A 9,142-nucleotide genomic window follows, 5' to 3' on the forward strand; every position below is an offset into this window, starting at 1 on the left:
ACGGGATACATGCGGACGTGCATTGTCCTGTTGGAACAGCAAGTTCCCTTGCCGGTCTAGGAATGGTAGAACGATGGGTTCGATGACGGTTTGGATGTACCGTGCACTATTCAGTGTCCCCTCGACGATCACCGGTGGTGTACGGCCAGTGTAGGAGATCGCTCCCCACACCATGATGCCGGGTGTTGGCCCTGTGTGCCTTGGTCGTATGCAGTCCTGATTGTGGCGCTCACCTGCAGGGCGCCAAACACGCATACGACCATCATTGGCACCAAGGCAGAAGCGACTCTCATCACTGAAGACGACACGTCTCCATTCGTCCCTCCATTCACGCCTGTCGCGACACCACTGGAGGCGGGCTGCACGATGTTGGGGCGTGAGCGGAAGACGGCCTAACGGTGTGCGGGACCGTAGCCCAGCTTCATGGAGACGGTTGCGAATGGTCCTCGCCGATACCCCAGGAGCAACAGTGTCCCTAATTTGCTGGGAAGTGGCGGTGCGGTCCCCTACGGCACTGCGTAGGATCCTACGGTCTTGGCGTGCATCCGTGCGTTGCTGCGATCCGGTCCCAGGTCGACGGGCACGTGCACCTTCCGCCGACCACTGGCGACAACATCGATGTACTGTGGAGACCTCACGCCCCACGTGTTGAGCAATTCGGCGGTACGTCCACCCGGCCTCTCGCATGCCCACTATACGCCCTCGCTCAAAGTCCGTCAACTGCACATACGGTTCATGTCCACGCTGTCGCGGCATGCTACCAGTGTTAAAGACTGCGATGGAGCTCCGTATGCCACGGCAAACTGGCTGACACTGACGGCAGCGGTGCACAAATGCTGCGCAGCTAGCGCCTTTCGACGGCCAACACCGCGGTTCCTGGTGTGTCCGCTGAGCCGTGCTTGTGATCATTGCTCGGACAGCCCTCTCGCAGTGTCCGGAGCAAGTATGGTGGGTCTGACACACCGGTGTCAATGTGTTCTTTTTTCCATTTCCAGGAGTGTATTTCACTACCTCTGTGATGATTAATGAAATGTTCTTCTCTGCCTTTATCTGTCTTAGATTGACGGATTCACTAACTCATTTAAATGTTTCTCAGCAACTGGTCTCGTTCCAAATGACCCATCCTTAGCAATCATAATTTCCATCGAATAACCTTACACACCTCAATGACTTTACATTTTGTTGACAAGTAATCATGTACTAAACTGACTTTGAGAAAGCACACAATTTATATAATTTTTTTCTCATATATTTAAAACTTGATCATTATCTTTAACCTTTGCATTTAGTACCTTGACTGACCTCAGAACCACTCTAATTATTAATATTTGTACCTTGTCGCACTTTTCCAAATTCACAGATCTTTTTAGTTGTCTAATTCACATGCTGTACAAAAGCTTCAGTGCTAGTGATATCTAGACAATCCTTGGCAGAAAGTCTTTCATTGAGAAATGTAATGTGTCTAGTATGATTTCTCAAATGTCCTTTGTAAGACTCATCAACAATCCAAACCCCAGTCATTCTCACTATTGCCAGCATCACTGCAACCATGGGCCAAGTTCATATTAGTTTTGTGGGCTGTTTCTTGAAATCATCGAGGACCCCTTCTTCCACTTCCTGTATATCACCCACCTCCAGCTGACAATGGCAGCCACGGTGGATGCATCGGAGCATATTTTTACAGTAGCCAATGCCCTGCACATGCTGGTGACTGACAGTAGTCCTCAGTTCACAGAGGCCAACTTCAGTCAGGTTTGCAGCATTATGGTATTAAACATCTTACTACAACCACTTTCCATCCGGCTTCAAATAGGCTGGCAGAATGGTTTGTTTGCAGCTTTAAAGTGCAAATTCTAAAAACTTTAGGGTCTACTATATCAAAATCAGTGCTAAGCTCCTTCCTATGCCCATGCCTGTCAATGGCCAAAGCCCACTGGAGCTTCTACATGGGCACCATCACATGGCACTTCTTGATTTGGCCCACTTTGTTCACAGGCTATAAAGATTTAATTTTTTTACATCACATGACCCATGTCACTGACCTCAAAAACTGATACATCAGTGGACAGGGCCCCTCTCAACTATCATGTGACAAACCACAACCCGTTCTTATCTATTATGTGATAAACCACACCCCTTCCCCTTTTTTGCCCCTCGTCCCCTCCCCTTCCATCTCCTCACCTCCTCTTCCCAAACGAATTAAAGTGTAATATTAAAAATGTTACAGTTAGTCAGAATCCAAGGCAGCAGAAATAGCTCAGTTGTGCTTTAGGCCCCATGCCTCCCTCTCCCACTTTCCTGTGAATCACACTGAAATATTAAAATAATACTTAAAAATGGTGTCAGGTAACATTACTTTCATAATAACTACACACGCATACATATCTCTGGCATAACAGTAAAATGATGTGTAAAAATGATATCATTGTGTACACATACGTACCTCTGTATTTAGTCAGCACAACATAAAAATGGTATCTAAAAATGATGTAAATGTCAAAGATATACACTATCCCCATGATACTGAAGTGAAATTGTGTATGCATACATTGCTCTTGTGTAGCATTAAAATGATGTGTAAAAATTAAGCCAAAGTCAAATATATGCATTTTTCTGTGATATTTACATAAAATTGCCTAACAAACATACCTTTGTAATTAATTAGGGCCCTGCCGCACTGGGATGCCACGGCATCTCTGCTGGCAGAGACGTCCGATACATTACATTGGGCTCAATGGGGCCTCCCGTACCTGGCATCCACCTGAGGCTGCCAGCAGACCCACCGCTCCAAGCCTCTGCTGGCAGCGCTGCAAGGCTGGCGGCGCTGCCAATGAAACACAAGGCGGCTTGTGGGAGCTCCCGCACCCGAACGCCAGCAGACCTGCCACGCGCTACCTGCTGCTCACCTGTGCTCAGTTTTGTTGCAGTTTTGCATGTGTGCGACCATGGATAGTTTCGATACGGAAGCTTTTATATGTGATATTCAGGTGAGACCAGCAATGTGGGACACATCATCCGTGGATTATTCGAACCGCGAACTGAAAAAAACGTGTTGAGAACAAGTTGCTGATATTTTCGGAGGAAAAGAATCGTCTTTGGAAGTGAAGAAAGAACTCGGTAAGTGCTTCAAAAACATTTTATTTTTCATTACTAAAGTTTACTGAACGTAAGTACTTTGCCACTTGAGGGGATCATGATTAACAAAATACTCTGAAAATTTGTCTCTCACTGCAAGTGCAGATCGACTGCTCCTACCTGAATGGCCTGCAGATTCATTGTTCTCAAAACCAATTACTTCAAGTGAGTCTTCATAGACAAATCCATCTCTTTCATGTACAAAATTATGCAAAGCACAACAACGTCATCCACATGGGTACTAAAAGAAATCCGATAAATTTTTGGTATATGATAAATCACACAAATCTGCACTCTCTTTCTTTGTCGACGACGCACACAAAGCACAGCTACTAGCTCCTCTACATCCATTTTGACACTGAGCACAGACTGAAGGAGTCCCCCCTGTGGCATCCCTGCTGGCAGCCGCACTGGCAGACCGCGTGCTGCCAGCAGAGATGCCATGGCATCCCAGTGCAGCATGGCCCTTAGCCTTGTATTCAAATGATGTGTAAAACAACTGTAAACAGCCTAGTATTTTAGCTATCATTGAAATGAAAGAGCCAATTACAATGTAGCCCCATCTTGGCTGTACTAAAAAGTATCTGAATAACCTCAATTATTTACAAAAAAAACTTTGTTTGCAGTTTTCCACATCTAAAATACATCACATACTTAAAAACTAGACAAACTACTTAAAATGGTGCCAGACATACTGTAAACTATATTTTCATCACTAATTACAAAAAATCATTAATGCACTAGGTCACCAGTCACATCTGTGTGTTTCATTAGAAGCCATATGTCATTTGCTACAAAGTAATAGAATTAGTATACAACATACTCTCCACAAATAGCTAAAAACCATTTGCTTATACAATGCAATCAACAAATTAGTAATTTGTAGTTGCTGAATATGTGTTTTACTTTAAATACTATTCCACAAAATATTCCATAAAACCTCAAAAATATGAAATAAAATCAACTGCTGATTTACACCCCTGAAGCCAGTCTTTGCCAACAAATGGCTGCGCTAGTAAATGCTCAAAGTTCTATTGCTATAAGACACAACAAAGGCTGAAATTAATTATTTACCCCATCTATGATGCCTGTCAAATGTCATAATGTCTTTACAAGTCTACAATGTGTGCAAAAATGCATCAAAGTGCATAAATGTGCAATGTTTACATCACAGGTAGTTTAAGAAAAAATAAGAGACTCTTGACATTTAAATTTAAGCCTAAGACATCCAAAATCACCTGACCATGCTAAAATACTATGCAAACACTCAAATAAACAAGCATTTTGAATCTAATTATTTTGGGATACTTTTGGTGTAACACCCTCAAACATAAAGTGTATGAATGTATTTCCAGGTGCAAACATGGACAACCATCAGCTGTATGATGAAATGACAACAATGAAAATTTGTGCGGTAATCGAACCTGTATTTCCAGCTTATCATGACTGGTCATATGTATTTATATGCTGACACTGGACAAGCAACTTGCAGTTAAAATTTCTCCCTTGTACAGGAATATACATAATGGATGTATGAGTGCAGGTTGTAGGTATATGGTTGATAACATATGGAAGTTTGGGTCTGGCCATGAAGCATGTTCTGATAGCCTAACATTAAGATGACCACTTGCAATAAGCAGGAAATCCATGTTCAAGTCACAGACTGGCACAAATTTTCATTGTTGTCATTCCACAATACAGCTGATGGGTTATTCATATTCACAACTACGAATTCTTTTCATGTATTTCATAACACCTGTACTTCCCACAGTGCCTGTTCCTTCAGACATGCATGTATGGCTTAGACTAGCATTGTCATGCCACTTGATACACTCCAGTTGCTGAATGTTTCTGATGTGCCTAGTTCTTCATATTTTCCTGTGTTATTCCAGGCTTTGGACAGGTGCTGGTAAATTTAGGAGTAATTACTTAACTATTTACATCTATTTGTTTTGCGATTTACTGGCTAGACAAATAAACACATTCACAGCTGGAATATTTTCATAATACAAGCCTAAACAGTATTATTTTCTACTGATTTCTTTGAAACAGTTATTTTGGAAGCAGAGAGAAGCAAAGAGATGTCATTACCTTTTTTACAATACAGATTTATGTAGCCCATTTTATGGGATTTACAGAACAGTATTAATTGCAGTGAAAATCTGCCAGTAGTACTGACATCAAAGTGTTGATTAAGTTGTGAACTGCTTTGGGTTTAAAACTAGCAATAGAGCATGGTGAAAGTCCACCTATAACTCTGCATTCAAACTGGCGTGAAGGTCCATTACAGTCAAGTGAGAGACAAATGTGACTCTCAAAACTTCTGCAGCAGTTTAGTGCACCACGGCCACTGAAACCCACAGCTGATATAGCAGTCAACAGCATATGTGGTATATCAAACTTCATCTGCTGTGGCAATCAAAGGATGAAACACTATCAGACTTTTCTGTTTCCATTATAGAAGTTACACATGGAAAAGTGAGCGTTATTACTATGTCACTGACAGTTGAGCAAATGTGACATGCTAGTCAAAAAATTATCAATGATTTAAAAAAAAGAAAAAAGAAAAGAAAAGAAAAGAGAAAAAAAAGAAAAGAAAAGATTTCAGTGGTTTTAAAACGAACTGCTGTTTAAGTGTAAAATGTGATTGTATAAAAATAGGAAAAAATAAGAATATTTATTTCCAGTATTCTCTAGTATGATGTTACTTCTGGAAATTTCTGCGCCATCAGTGTGACTCTCGAGCCAGCCAGTAATAATGGTCTTACGCCCACCATTTCTTTCTTTCTTCTGCAGTACAGTAGCACTAAGAGGAGATTTTTGAGACAATGGGAACTGTTGATAAACATTATAATGTTCATTTCAAAACTTTCACCTGTTTTCTCCTAAAATAATGATAGCATTTCTCTCTCTGATTGTAGCTTACTAGATTTGACATATTTGTCTCATATTTGCCAGTTAATTTTAGCCTTCAGCAGTCTTTTGTTTTAAATAAAAATCCGTCCACATTGCTATAATTTTTTTTTTTTTTTCAGTTCTGGTAACCAGTTTCAGACTAAGACTGCAGATGACAGGAAGAGTGAGCACACAAAGCTACTATATAGTACCAAATGACATAAGTCCGAATTAATAACAGCTTGTTATCAGAACCAAAATTTAAAAAAAAAGCTTTTGCAACCCCCCAATCTCACGGTATGTAATATGACAGAACAATTGAGAGGTATGGTTTCAGAGGGATGACTCACACCAAGATCTGCAGAGAAACGGAGGCAGGTGTGTCATTGACTTTATTACATGGAAGGTGTGCAGCAGGCATTTTGCTGAACTTGATGATAGTACTGCACACAATACATGCGTGGGTCAACTCTAACACCACTACCAGTATCTGCAGCGTCGGCATCTGGTCGCCCAGCCTTGCAGGTGTAGCATTCCTATTCATCTCACAGCTAAGTGGCTGCCACATGCATTAGCTGTGCTCCATGGTCCAGAACACAGCTGATTGTTCTCTCAAGTGTGGCTTGTGGACCCCATGAAGAGTGCTGAAGGGAAGCAGCAACCTCTATCATTGTAGGGAGCCTTAGCAGCTCCAGCTGTCCGCCCAGGGCGGTTTGCTCAGTGTCCACAGACGGCTCTGCACCCAGGAGGCCACGAGTTCATGACCCAGCCTCACCCCTGTGGGTGGCAGCTTGCAGTCCACCAAATGATGTCACTCAGAGAGCAGAGGCTAGCAGCCCTCTTGTTCCTCATTGTGGAGTAGCTCCGAGGTGCAACATGCCCCGCTACAGTAATGACGCATGTGTGCAGCTGAGGTCAGAGGTAGCTTCAGCAGGCCAGTTGACCACCAATATCTATCAGCAAAAAGTCATAATGGTTGGCCTGCAATTGAAACAGTCGCCATTCTCTCCAGTTCTAGACACAGACATAATGGCGACATGACTGCCTGCTTTGTGCTTTGCTCAGCCCACATCGGTCCCTACATGCAGGTCACTAGGTGCTGTTTCAACTGCAATGTATGGGTTCTTCACACCCTGTCAGTGCCCTGTGCTGCCCTGATGACTTCACATTTGTTTACAATGCCCAATGGGCTGTGCCTTCTAGCCTGCAAACAGTGTCGTAAACCTGCTTTGCAGAACATTTGCAAAATATCAACATCATCTGTGCCTGCCACCTGATGTGCCAATCAGTCCCTTAACTGCTGCCTTCCAGCCATAGCAGTGCAAAATTCACAAGAATTGCACAAATCTACACATGTACTTATTCGTGGTGCAGCATGCATCCTTCCTTCCTTCCAAGAAGATTTCCCAAATGTTTAACATTGTGCTCCCACTCACCTACCTTAACTTTAATAATTTACATATTGAGGACAATCTCATGAATTCACTATACAAGACTTCCATTCACAGTTTACTACTACCATGTATCCCTTATGATACCCTTATACATTAATTAAGACCTTAAAACTAATTGCTTCCCCGACCAATGCCGGTCAACCATTCTACTGGTAATTGGTGTGTTGCCACATCCACAGCCTGTGTCCTCTTGCACCTTACCCACAAATACAGTATGCAAAAGCCTTCTAGAAACATGCCATAACTGGTGGCCCATATTCTCACCACCAATGCTTTAGGCTTCTGTTCTTCCCAGAAATGGTGTACATACTGCCACATTTGTTCCATCGAAATTCCCCTTTGCTGGGACTCTATTAACCTCTCTAATGACTGCAAAAGCTCTGGATTGAGTGTGTCATTTAAATGCATTAAATCCTGTTCAGGTAATACCTTCAGGGATCTTTTTGGCCAATACATCATAACAGTTGAGTCTGTAAGTATATTCAGAAGATGAAAATCCTTCATGACTACCTCACAAGTCATGCCATTAATGACCATTCTGCTTTCCTGAAGCTTGAATTATTTCAACCCTACCAGTCTGCCTCCTTCATAATAAATCAACCACATATTTCCCAGCGTGAATATGGAGTACAACCAATGAGTATCCATCCTTTGGAGGTACTTTTGGGCTGGCAGACGCTCCTTCCCACAACTTGTCCCATTTACTTCCCCCAGAAACAAACTTGCTTCACATTTCTGCATATCAGTCCATACTTGGTCACCTAGAAAGATTACAAATTACTCTATCATCCTATTCATCTATCCTATCCCTCTTTCTGAGAACAAACAATTCACAAATAAACAATTCCAGTAACAATTACTTGGAAAACTAACAACTATGCAAAAAAGAAAAAAAAATCCTATGACAAAAAAATACATACTCCCTGATATACTGAACCAAAATAAAAAACAACAAATTACAATTATACAACTTAGTTGCACAATCTTAACCTATAAGGCACATCATGCTCTTTATGCTGCTCACCAATTCCAGCTTCCTTCTTTTTACCTTTGTAACTTCCATCTCGTGATTGGCTGCTGATATCTGTGGTATCCCCACTACCATTCCTTTAAACAGTTTCACGCAACTGACATGCATAAGAGATGTTTTTGTGAGGAACTATATCTTCACATTGACGGGTGAGATCATTCCCACGACCTGATATGGTCACTGATATTTTGTTAAAAATTTCTTCATTTTCCCCTTTGACTTATATGGACTATTGACCATTACCCATTGCTCCAGGCGGTATTGTGGCAATATGCCCATGCATCTGTTCGGTTGTTCCTTGTGTTCTAGCACCTTTGTGTTTGCCTTTTGCACATTCCTCCAAACTTCATTAATCTTCTGGCAAACTTCCTCACTGATGTACCATATGGTCCTAATTTAGGAATCAAAATGTTAAAGGGAGATGGCATTTTCCTGCTGTACACCACCTCAAATGGTGACAAGCCCATTGTGGTATGAACCTTCAAGTTATATGCACACAGTACATAAGGTAAATAGGTATCCCAATCATCGTGTCTGGAAACTACATAATTGCTCAACATCTTTGCAATTGTCTTGTGCATGTGTTCTGTTCTCCCATTGGTCTGCAGCCAAAATAGACTCATCCATA

This window comes from Schistocerca serialis, chromosome 4, assembly GCF_023864345.2.
Source record: "Schistocerca serialis cubense isolate TAMUIC-IGC-003099 chromosome 4, iqSchSeri2.2, whole genome shotgun sequence".
Lineage (NCBI taxonomy): Eukaryota > Metazoa > Arthropoda > Insecta > Orthoptera > Acrididae > Schistocerca > Schistocerca serialis.